Consider the following 12,659-nt stretch of genomic DNA (forward strand, 5'->3'; position numbering starts at 1 on the left):
ATGCTAATCTGGCTGACTGACTCATAGATACACATTTTTGCTTCCCCCCTCCTCTTACAATTTCACATAAATTTGGATTTTTTTCACTTACATTTTAAAAAGAAGCACACTTTAAACACGTACAAAAGAATTTTGTAGTTAGGACTACAATGCAGGGGTCACGTAAGATAAGAACCTTTGTATAAAGGTGAAGTACTGGCCCAGATGTGCACCTCAAGATCAAAAAGAAAAAAATATGGTGGGAAAGGGAGAATTGTTGGTTGAAAGTGCATGAAGATTCCTTCCCAACCCTTCCCAAGGTGCCCTGGTACATCTGTTGTATATTTGCCAATATTACAGTTTTAGAGATATTTACACAAGTGAGCATCTGTAGGAAAGATCCTAGCAGGCACCTGCAAGGTGAAACAAGGTAGTGAGATGCTGGTATCACAGTTACACTTTCAACACAGTAATAAATAATGTAGAAAATAAAAGTTTGTCAGATATTAGACAGCAGAATCTCCTCTTTCCCACAGAACTTTGATAGCATTTAGTTCCCAAACATCCCAATTTTTGCAGTAGTCTGAAAAAACAGCCATTGGAAAGATTCTGTCCATCTGTGCAGAAGATATCAATGGCAATATTGGTTTTGGTTTTTTTAATGCTTATTATCAATTTTATTGGTGAAATAATAAAAAAATCTAAGTTATGAAATATCTTCCTAGCATTAGATTCAGGCAAACATAATGCTATCTTTCTTTTCAGCTGTTGAAGATAAATAACAAAGTATCATTCTTTTGCTATGATCTTCCATTTTTTTTGTGGGAAAGGACAGAGAATCTTTTAAACCACAGAATGGAAGCTCATTCAGCTCCTTTTCTCTTTCTTAAGGATGACAGAAACTTATATATAATTTCATCACATACTTCTGCAGTCAACAGCACCTTCACTGCTGAAAACTGACCTTCATTTCTCTCATGGAACACCATCATAAATCCATTTCACTGCTTGATATGGTTGGTTGAATTACAAATTATTGCCTTATTGCCTCTGATTTCAAGCAATGCTATGGTTGGCCTAGGTGCCGTATCTGGACACCTCTGTCTCACGGGTGGTTGTCACAATAAATCCAGAATGATTAAATTAGTTATTTAAGGTATATAGCCCATTTTATGCATACTGACCTACTATATAACAATAAGGTAAAAAAATGCAGTACAAGTTGAGCTTTAGAGCTGTTTCCATATCATGGTATTTTTTTAATGTGAACACATGTAAATGTTGTAAGAATGTGACCCACAGGTCTAGTTCAACAAAGTCTCTCAAAAGCCAGTGCTGTGCTGCTGTCCTTGCTGTGCTTTCCAGAGCACACCTACTGTTTTGGGTAGGGGTAAGAATTTAAAGAGCCTTTAATATCTTGAGTATAATTCTATGTCACAGTTTCAAAAATAATGGCATAATTATTGCCTTTTATTAAATTATGTATATTTTTAGATTAACTTCCGATTAGCATTTTCAATCCATGGGCTTTCCTCTGCTTTTTCTTTATTTTGGGTGTTCTTGCTTCCATGAGAGAAATCTTTCTGGTAGGAGAATCATAAAGCCTATGACTTTGAAGATCAAAATTCTCCTCCCTGCACCACAATTTGCTGTAATTATGATTTAGGCAGGTTTCTTCTTTGATTTATTCCCCAGAAACATTCATCATATCAGTATTATTACACTTTACATGACTATTACTCATATATACTCATTTTGCACATTCATTCAGACACTAGGATTATTTAAGATAAAAATGCTTTTCTGTGTCAAAATTACAATAACTAACTGTATATGTAAAAGCATTCCTTATAGAAGGACTATTTGTGCTTACCCAGATGGTGGAGGATGTTTTTGGCAGGCCAAGAAACACCCTTACTGCTGCTCTTTTTTTCATTAAGTCTTAGAGGCATTCAAACTGGAAGACCTCTGCCTGCAGCATTTGCATTGCTTTGGCTCACAGGCACTGCAGAATCCGACTAAAATGCTATCAAAAAAGGCATTGAACACACAGCTATTGGAAAATAATGTCCTGAGATTGCTTGGCCCTTATCTTGTGATTATCTACTATATTTCACAGAACTTCTATGACTGTTCAGCTAGAGTCTTTACACGGTTACAAAGAAGAGTGGAATGGAGATATTTTGAACATTTTTATTCAGATTTTTCATCTGAGTGAACCTTGCATTTCAATGACCCTGAATAAAAATCAAGACTTCACATGCTGACAACCTGCTGTTGTGTGAACAATCCTTTCTTTTTAAAGCCCTTTTAATTGTGCTGAAGACAAGACACCTGACAAACAGCTGCCAGGAAATGCAGAAAGACTTTTGTTGGTTATTTATTATTGTTGTTTTTTTCCTTAAATTATTTCTAAGTGGGTAATGTACATAAATTCCACAGACTTTCTGCAAGAGATTTTTATGCAATCTTAAGACATAATTGAACTATCACAATTTTGTTTTTAAAATGCTTGCTGTGCATTTTTAAAGCCAGTCGTTACACTTACAATATTGTACTGATCTTGGAGGAAAAAAAAATATTAAAACTTATGTGCTAAAATTCTATAGTATTCAATATCTGTTAAACAGTCAAAAAGATTTTCTCTTAACTGTGGAAAATTTTTTACCCTTAATCATACAGAGCCCCACCCTGGACCTCCATGGGCTGCAGGGGCAGAGCTGTCTCCGGAGCACCTCTCCTTCACCAATGTCTGCTCAGATGTTTCTCTCACATATTCTCTGCACTCCCTTCAGCTGCAGATTGCAGATTATATTGCCCTCCACCCTGCCCTTACCCCACAGGTGCCACCACTGCCCATCTCTGCTGGGCTCAGCCTTGGCCATGGCAGTCTGTCCCAGAGCTGGCTGCCACCGGCTCTCTCAGACATGGGGGAATTTCCTGACAGCTTGTCACAGAATCCAACCCATGCCAACCCAACACGTTAATATCTGACAGATTTAATATCAAAATATTAGTATCTGGTGGTTAAAGAAAAAAAATTGTCGCAGCTCTACGCTTTATGATATATTTAAATAGAAGCTACAAAAATCCTCTCACTTTTCACTTTCCTGTCTCTGCCCAATAAAAATTCCTCAGTTCCTCAGGACTTTTGAAATTTCTCCCTGTTTGTTTGGGTTTTTAAATTATTTTTTAAATTTTAGATTAACCAGCTGATCTGTGATTAAATAAACAACAATTTAACAAAAGCAGAAAGAATAGGACTCCTTAAAAGCAATAAATCACAACCACCAAAAATACAAGGAAGCTTTATGGATTAATATCTGGGATATGTTAATTGATGCACTCTCTAGTGGATTTTAAGAACATGCAGATAATACTACCTAAAATGAAAGCATGTGTCATTATCTCCAAGAGTTCCCAGAAGCCCAGTAACAGTGCTAAATGACAGCACAGTGTGAATGTGAAGCAGCTGTGAATAGCTGTTTAATACTATCACTCTAGGCAAACAACAAGAACCAGCTAGACTCAGAAAATGTCCGTTGCATTTTCTGTTTATTTTTCTGTATCATAAAAAAGAAAGTAGTAAAAAACTCCAATCTCCTCACCTCTCTTCTTGCATCCTGGCATTACAAGGCGTTTGTCATGTGCAATTTTCATGTTGCAGAAATAATTCATCTTGCTCTTTTATGTCTTGCTGACACAAGCATCAATGTGCGCTACATTATTAAACCAGTTGTCTCACTTGGCTGGACTTTAAGACAGAATTCCCTTGTAGCCAAGTGAAAAATACTTCTCAGAGGAGAAGACCTGTCCACTTGGCTGTGTGTGAAATATGTTCTGGAATATGTGCAGCTGCTGAGCCTGCCTAGCTGATGTGTTTTGTGCTGCTGTGTTGTGCTTGTGATGTCTACCAAAGCGCTGGAAACCTTCCTAAGGTCAAACAAGTCCCATGGAAAGCAGAAAAGAGTAAGCTTAGATGCTTGTCTGACAGATGCTTCTCTCTGAACTGACTTTCAAAGACATTGTCTATCTGAAAGCTCTCTTTTGTTGGCTGCTTTATGTTGCTTAAATGCTTTAAGTGGTTATGCTCAATGAAATATGGTGATAGGAGAGGGATGGAACTCACAGAGAACTAAGGAAGGCCCAAGGAGATTGCATAGAGCTAAGAATCATCCCTCAGATGACTGAACCTGCAGGAAGAGTGGGTAGCTGAGAGAGGATGTGGTGTCATGTTGCTTAGGGCATAAGGGGTACTCACCCTCCATTTCCAGCAAGTTATTTATTTCTTCAATATTACCTGAAAAACACAATGAATGTTTCAGAAAGGTAAAGATTTTTGAGACATATAAATTCTTAATTTATATTGTTCCCTTGACCACCATTAGTTTTATATCTACTTGTTTGGGAAAGGTTACCCTTTGTCAGTTAACTGAGTTCTTGCTCTTGAGTTTACTCAGAAGTTTGCATAAATATTTAGAAGCTGACTTCTGTGTCCTCTTCATTTCACGTAGCGTAGAAAAATAAAAGGAATAATAAAGCCCATTTTCTTCCATAATAAATGCACTAAAAGAAAATGAGGAGACATACTGTGCATATGGAATAGTACATGTTCCTTCAAGACACTTTATAGTAGGATAACATGAATAAAGGATAAATAAAAAATGAATATTACTTTTCCTTATTTTAATAGAAAGCTGGAGAATTGTTGATTTGTTAGTATTGACAGAAAGATGAGCATTTTCCTCTAGGTAAGGATTTGTGTAGTTTCTTCTGGTTTTGGAGGACACTGAAAGAACTGTATGCATTTCTATGCTGTTTCACTGTTGCTGCTCCACTGCTCCAGATGTGGTGTGTAGGAGCAGGTATGGTCCTGCTGTGTCAAGAACTGCAGAGAAAAGAAAGCTTAAAGCACAAGTTCCCTACTTGGCTGTACTTCATGCTGCAACCCATGTAGAAGATAGACAAGATTCCTGCTGTCTCTCTGCTTTAGTGATAAGCTAATGTTACATATTCTCTGTTAAACAGAAGGCAAATATTCTGCATGTGTGTGTCAAGATTTATACTGTCTCTGGAACTTAGAATTTTTATCTGGAAGCAGGTCCTTGGGCTTGTGCAGAAACAGAGAAGCTCATCCCTGTCCTGCCTTGAATAAAGTTATGCTGAAGTTCTGGCTGGTACCAGGGAAGATGCATGTTTGGGTGAATGTGGAACGCAGTGGATTTTGGTTGTAGAGTGTTAATAAAAAATAGAGATTTTTTTTCACTTCTCTCTTCAGCTTTCTTGCAGTCATCTCTGGCCAGTAGACCCCTTGGCAATGATTCCAAACTGTGCTTTGGTAAAGCTGTTTGGTAAAGAACCAAAGAGCTCTGCACCACTCAAACAGGCTTGATAACACCACACTACTGGGGCAAGTGAGGGCAAGAGTACACTTGGATGCCCCTCTGAAAACTGTTCTTTTGCCAGTTCTTTTCAAGGCTTTGGGATTGCTTTCCACAAAGTGAATTCCTAAGTAGTATGTGGAGTTTCTGGTATTTCTCAGATTTGAAGTAGGATTTATTGGATTTGCTGATGAGCTATTGAAAAGCTTTTTCTTCCTTTTCTTTCTTCCTTTCATCTCATCTGTTAAATGTGAGATGGAATTTTTCATAGTCTCCAAGAGTGGAGATATGTTTAGGGCCTTCAATCCCTCACTGTTATTTTTGATTATTCTGCCTGTATTGATAGGAGGTAAAAGCAAATGTTAATTCAATGAATCGGCTGGGCATTTAGCATGTCAACCTAGATAAAGAAACCAAACAGCTCTGCTAATCTGGGCAGAAGAGAATTTCTCTACTGTTATCCCAAAAGCTTGATTACTTTGCTGAGTGGAAGTGTTGGGCATAAAGTTGATGGAAAAGTAGTCTTGGATCTACCCTCCAGGAAAATGAAGAGTGAAATACTGCAAATAACAGAGCATGTTTTGGCCCTGCAAAGGAATCTTTGTCAACTGTAACCTGGGTTCAACCCATCACTGGGATCTGTGTTGATTCTCAAGAGAAACTGGAAATTACAAACTGGCAATAAAAGCTAAAATAAAGGTATTTCTACAGCCAGAAACTATGAAAAATTGTCCAATACACTTACAGACAGAAGAAAAAGTCTGTGAAAGAGCCTAAAATTCACCACACTTTGCCCTTCCTGAATCTTTGTGCCTGTCTTAACCAACAGTACAAAGTTTAAAATCAAGTGCTGGGTTCTGCATGTGGGATGGGGCAGCCCTGGTTGGGTTTGCAGACTGGGGAATGAGAGGCTGGAAAGCAGCACTGTGGAAAGGCACCTGGGAGTCCTGATCAAGAGAAAATTGAATGTGAGCCAGCAGTGCCCTGGCTGCTGGGAGTGCCAGCCCTGTCCTGGGGCATCAGGCACAGCATGGCCAGCTGGGCGAGGAAGGGATTGTCCCGCTCTGCTCTGGGCTGGGGCAGCCTCACCTCGAGCGCTGGGGGCAGTTCTGGGTGCCACCATATAAAAACCCCATTAAACTATTAGAGAATGTCCAAAGGAGGGCCATGAGAATGGTGAAGGGTCAGGAGGGGAAGGTGTATGAGGAGCAGCTGAGGGCACTTGGTCAGTTCAGCCTGGGGAAAAGAGACCCAGAGGAGGTCACTACCACTTTCTAGTGAGGGGAACTCGAGGGGCAGACATTGATCTCCCCTCTGGTGACAGTGACAGGACAGAAGGAAAGGAAGCTGAGTTAGAGGAGGTTTTGGCTGTATATCAGGAAAAGGTTTTTCATGAGAGGGTGGTTGGACCCTGGAACAGGCTCCTCAGGGAAGTGATCATAGCAACAAGCCTGACAGAGTTCTAGAAGCATCTAGAAGTTCTAGAAGCATAGAGCATGGACAATGCTCTCAGGCCCATCATGGGATTTTGGGGGTATCCTGTGCAGGCCCAGGAGCTGGACTCAATGATCCTGCCCAGGATCTAACTCAGCATATTCTATGATTCTTCTATCTCTCCCTTCTTTCTCTGTATCCTAATTCTTTGATTTTCTTCCCACTTGCCTTCTTTCATCTCATAAGCTATCTTCTAACTTACTGTCAGCCAACAGTATTTTCTTGCTTTACCAAATGTCTCTGTGGATGATCACTGTGCTCTGCTCTGGGTGTTGGCAGTAAAGAAGAATTTACTCCATTTTGCTCACTGAGCACCAGCTCCACACAACTATTAGAATCTGAGTCAGTTTCTGCTCTAAGCTCCCTCCTGGTCTTATGGACAGTGGTCCTACTGGGTAGACCACCAGAACACACTAGAAAAATATCCTGAACTATTAAGCTGCTGAAAGATCAAAACTCTTCATTTTCCTAAACATTTAATTGAATTAATTTAGTTCTTCTTAGGGCCATTTTCATACTTATTCAGCCCTCAGAGCAGCAGGCATCAGTTCAGCCTGCATTGTAAATGAGAACAGTTTCACAGCATATGGCCACTTGGAGGAAATAAACTCTCCATTGATAGCCCTGCAGCTCTCTTGAGCTAAATAATGTTAAATTTGACCTTGGTCTGCAAAATGGCTACAAAGAATTAGTAAGTTAAAAAAAGTCCAGGATCAATAGTTAGTAGTTAATAGTTTCTACTCTGCCTGAAGGCTGGTTAGAGGTGAAATCCCCCAGGGTCTATTCTGGGACCTTGTTTAATATATTTATAAATTGGTTGGAAACAGAATGGAGCCCCATCAAATTTGCAGATGACACCAAAACAGAAGGTGCAGTTCAAAAATCTTGAGGGCTGAATTGCCTTTCAGAACCAGACTAGACAAAGCCCCAAGTATGTTCTGAATTTAATTATTACCTTGCTTTGAACAGGGCATCCCATCTCTGCAGCCTGAATGATTCTGGGATTCCAATGGTATTTTACCCAAAGGATGTTGATTATAACCCTGTAAAGGGAAATCAGCAGTGCCATGAGCAGTTTATCTCACAGAGTTCTTTGCAGTTGCTTCTCAGGATGATTCAGAATGAGACCTTCAGCCTGAGAAACTGATGCTCAGTGTGATTTCCTAAAAGATTTCCTAAGGAGCTGGGGACACAGTCATCCCTAGTCCAACACTGAACTTATAGCTTTGGTAAGTGACTCACTTGATTTTTTAAATATGGTGTTAGTGTTGGGATTGGCTATGATGACTAGGAAGTTAATATTAAATAATTTTAACATGAGGACAAATATGTGTCTTTAAATTGTTATTTCTGTTAATAAATGTTAGGTTTTTGGCCTATGACAAAGACACAGCATCTCTGAGAATACTGCCAGTTGGCAGCCTTTTCTGAATATTTTAAGAATGAGCTTAATAATAGAAAACTAAATAATTCACGTGCAGATTATGACACTCTGCCATCATTTGGGTAAACAGTTGCTGACATAAATGGCAGAGCAGCTATGAGTTCCCTGCTGTCTACCTGTGATTGGAATTGAGTGAGTAGCAGAAATTTCAAAGAATATTAATTTGATGACATTCATAGCTATGTTCTTCTCCCTCGATCAGAAGAGTGGAAAGTTCTTTGTGTATTTACTAACCTGAATAATTTAAAAATAATGCTACTTTTCTATAATAATAAGCATACATATTTGCTTCTCAGATCCTATTAGAAGCCACTTAGCCTATAGAAGAATAACTTATAATAATTAGGAGAAACACTGATGTGAATCTAAAAGAAAAATAATAGTGACAGATAAAGTGTTTATTTAATTTAAGTTCTCTACCCACTCAGGAGGGAATTTGACTGTGATGTGTGTGTCTGGTGGCTGAACTTTTGATAACTAGGGTACTTACCTAATAGAACAATTTATGTAAGTGTGAAGAATGATTGTCTCTTATCCCAAGACTTACAAAATAAAAAGCTATTCAGGAAAATGTTGTACTGTAGAATGCATTAAAAATGGTCAAAGTAGAGAATGACTGAGATTTTGCAGGATGTCATGCTGTCTGATCAGACAGACAACCTATTTCTTTCTATCCTTTATACTGTGCATCAAAATACTTATGAAAAAGAAATCTACTACTACAATGTTCAATAGAAATTAATTGTATAGTGAGGTATTTCCCATGACTACCTCTAAAGGGAGAACCAGCACACACTGAGTTAACATGAATAAGAAAATATTACAGGAATATCAAAATTCCCACCAAGTTCTATCATGCTAGTGGATGCTAGCCAGAGAAGTACCATGTGCTTTTCAAAAGGAAGACAGCCTGAACATTAGGAAGACCTTTATAAGCTTAGGCCAAGAATAATTTACAATGTGTTACTTGCCTGACTGATGCATATTATATGGAACTATGATCTGAGCCTACTCCTGTTGTATCAGTATATCAGATTGCAGGAAATGGTTGTCATGCATTTCATGAGTGTTCCACTTAAATTTACATTAGAGGTCTTAAGCACTGGGCCTATGTTGTACACAAAGTGCTGAACAGTGTTGGCTCGAGTTGGGATGTGTCTTATCCCTGTTTAGCACTGGTTCTCAGTAGGACACTGATAGAAATGTTATGCTGGCACTCATGTCAGAAAAGGGAAACTGGTTATGGTGAGCTCAATGGAAAATTGTCCTTAACACAGAGTTGTTCTGAGCCATTACTTTCTTGTTTACAAGCTCATCCCGCACCACCATTTTGACAGAGAAAGCATGACAATGTGTAGGACAAAAGGAGGTCAGGAGTGTGATTATGTACACCTTGGAGCTCAGTTTTATTGCATTTTGGAAGATTCCTGGTGTGTGGTGAAACATCTGTCCTTCCTGTGTTAAAGTCATAGAGTATCATGGTGAGCAGAGGTGCAGGTTTAGTCTGCTAAATCGGACCTTTTTCCCAGGTGTTTTTTACAGGTTTGACCTACAATTCTGGTTAAAAATCTAAATTTCTGATTTTTGGTACCACAGAGAAAGAGGCTTTTGTGAAATAGTGTATTTTGAGCAGTATGCTTGGCTTTGTTGGTTTTGTTGTGGTACTGTTCTGGGTTTTTAAATTTGGTTTTGGTCTTGAATAACAGAAGATCTTGTGGTTTGGATGGACCTTCAGTGAAGTATTTCATATCTGTTTGACACAACTGAGGCACCTTAGATTAAAATCTTTCTAGTACAGAGATATTTTACAGACCTAAGTGGAAAAGGATTTTGAACTTAATTAAAATAAACAAATTCAAGAGGTTATATGACAAAGAAAGAGGTTATAGGAAAAACATCCATATGAAGTTACTAAGTTGTATATAGGCATGTGTCAAGACAGCACTCCACATAATGAAATGAGACCTACATACACCATGGATGATTGCTATAAATTTCTTAGTTATACTCTTTGTTTTGCCTGTGTTGCATGCATACAGAGTCTAATAATGGTTTCTGATAAAAATCTACAGGCATAGTGATATTCCACTGTGATATTCAACAGAATTTCAAGGGTCCAAACAATATCATTTTTTACCTTCTAAAATTTTTTGTTTGTTTATTAAATATTTAAGTGAGTTAAGTTGGTAGCATTAGCTCAGTATGAAACTAGGTAAAGTGACTAGCACTTAGATGACTGTACTTACATGCAGTTGCTGAGACTATAAAAATTATAATATTGGAAATATTTTATTTTTTTTTCTGAATATATTCTTTGTCTTCTTACTAGAGACCAAATATTCAACAAAAAAATTTTTGGATTGTTTCTGCAAGTTGAGACAGTTAATACTGGAGAGGGTTCAAACCCCATCATACATTTATGTGAATAATAAATAAAAGGTAATGGTCCATTATCACAAATACGCTTTGAGAACAAAGAATGTTTTATTAGGTTTACCTTGTTATGTTATTATAGCTTTCTTTTGTGAGGGCCATTCAAGCATGTAACCATTGGTGGCTTTATAAAAGATAATAAAGTTTATTAGTGTAATAAAGGGCAATGAATAATACTTTAGAAATAGCAAATAGGCGGTAAAAAATTGGATAAGGTCAAAGCTGTATGATCAAAAGCTATTGTGTCTTCTTAAAAGAAAATGAGAGATTGGCAGTCCAGTCTTCTAACGTGTTTAATGGGTGAAAAAAAATAAAAAAGCTAGACAAATTACAGTCAATAAAATAATAAAGAAATGATATTTGAGTTATTATTCTGTAGGGGTTTTCTGGTGACTTTGTTTCTGTGTTTGATGACTTTTTCTCATACCCCTGAAAGTAGTCTAGAACTTTTTATGTTTTATGGGATCAGAAAAAAAAAAATTTGGCACACTGAAAATATGTTAGCAGCTTTCCTCTTGAGTATTCACATTCTTTCACTTGATTCCTTGCTACATATGAAGCAAGCACACCATACTCAATGAACAGCATTCTGGAAGACTGGATTCTGTTATTTAACTTTTTTGTGTGGTGAGGTGACTTTGAAGTTGGTGTTAACTCCATCCATGAGAGAGCTCCATGATTTTGAAGAAGTGTCAGATGTCATAAAGAATGAATTGCCTCTCAATTTTTTTTTCTCCCTGCATGTGGGAAAACTTTCATGGAATATGAAAGAGATCTTCAGCGGCCAGACTTAGTAAATGAGTATTAGGGGGCAGTAGCAGAATGCATCTTCACTTCTTTGCTTTTGTGAATCTCACCTTAGTGACCTGTTTTCAGCAGCTGTTCTTGTCCTGTACTAGGGTATCCTATCAGATTTCTTATATAGACTAACTGTACTTACTACACTTCCCCTTCTTCTGACATGTCACATTGTGGATGCTTTTGGCAGGGGGCTGTTAAATGGATTTCTTGCACCAGCAGGTTTTGCTGCTGCATTGTGGGCTGTCACTTTGCCGTTGATACTTCGTTCTCTTTTAAAGCAGTCAGTCAGGTTATAAAAACTCTTTCTCATACATAAATAGGAGCAGTGATAATCGAAACAGCAGCAACAGATGGATACCAAAATCATTATTTTGTTAAAACCATAAAATGGATACTATACACTTTGGAAAAGTGAGGGAAGAACATGGTAACAGGCTCCTGACTTCTATCCAAGCTCCACTGTGAAATCAGATGTCATAGTGGGAGGCCCTTGGTGAGATGCCAAGAGCACGTTCAGCAGTTTCTCTTGGCTCAGTTTTTCTCCCAGTATTTAAGTATCTAACAGTTTATGCCAGATGTGCAGGTGTCCTTAGAGTGGGAGCCTCTTTCACCCTGTTGCCATTGTTCCATGCAGCACGTTGACAGTTTAAGAACTTTTCTCTCTTTTTTATTTCCTAAGGTAGTAGGAGCAAAGTGAAAATTATGGGACAACTAGGATGTGTTGCATCCTTTTAGGATGAAGATATTTTTGTACTTTTCAGAACACTTAAGCTATCATAAATGTATTGAGACCTGATGGTTCCTGTTACATGAGGTACTACATAAAACATCATCATGATGTTGACAATTTCAGGGGAGTTGTAGTAGAATTCTGTGGCAAAACAATTCTTTTTGACTAATTTCTTTTTTTCTTCTGATAAGTTTCTCATTACCAAAAAACAAGTCTGTACTTCAGCTCCCAGCTTGGATAGCAGTAGCACACCTGACCCTCCTAGTGATCTGTTGTATAAATACATTAGATACCCTGAGACACTCAAACAGTACTTTATGAAAAAAAAGTGGCTGGCTGGCTGGTTTGTTGGTTTTGGTTTGGGTTTTTTTCCTTCCCTAGGCAAAACAAGAGGCTG

The sequence above is a fragment of the Ammospiza caudacuta genome, chromosome 4, assembly GCF_027887145.1.
Source record: "Ammospiza caudacuta isolate bAmmCau1 chromosome 4, bAmmCau1.pri, whole genome shotgun sequence".
NCBI lineage: Eukaryota > Metazoa > Chordata > Aves > Passeriformes > Passerellidae > Ammospiza > Ammospiza caudacuta.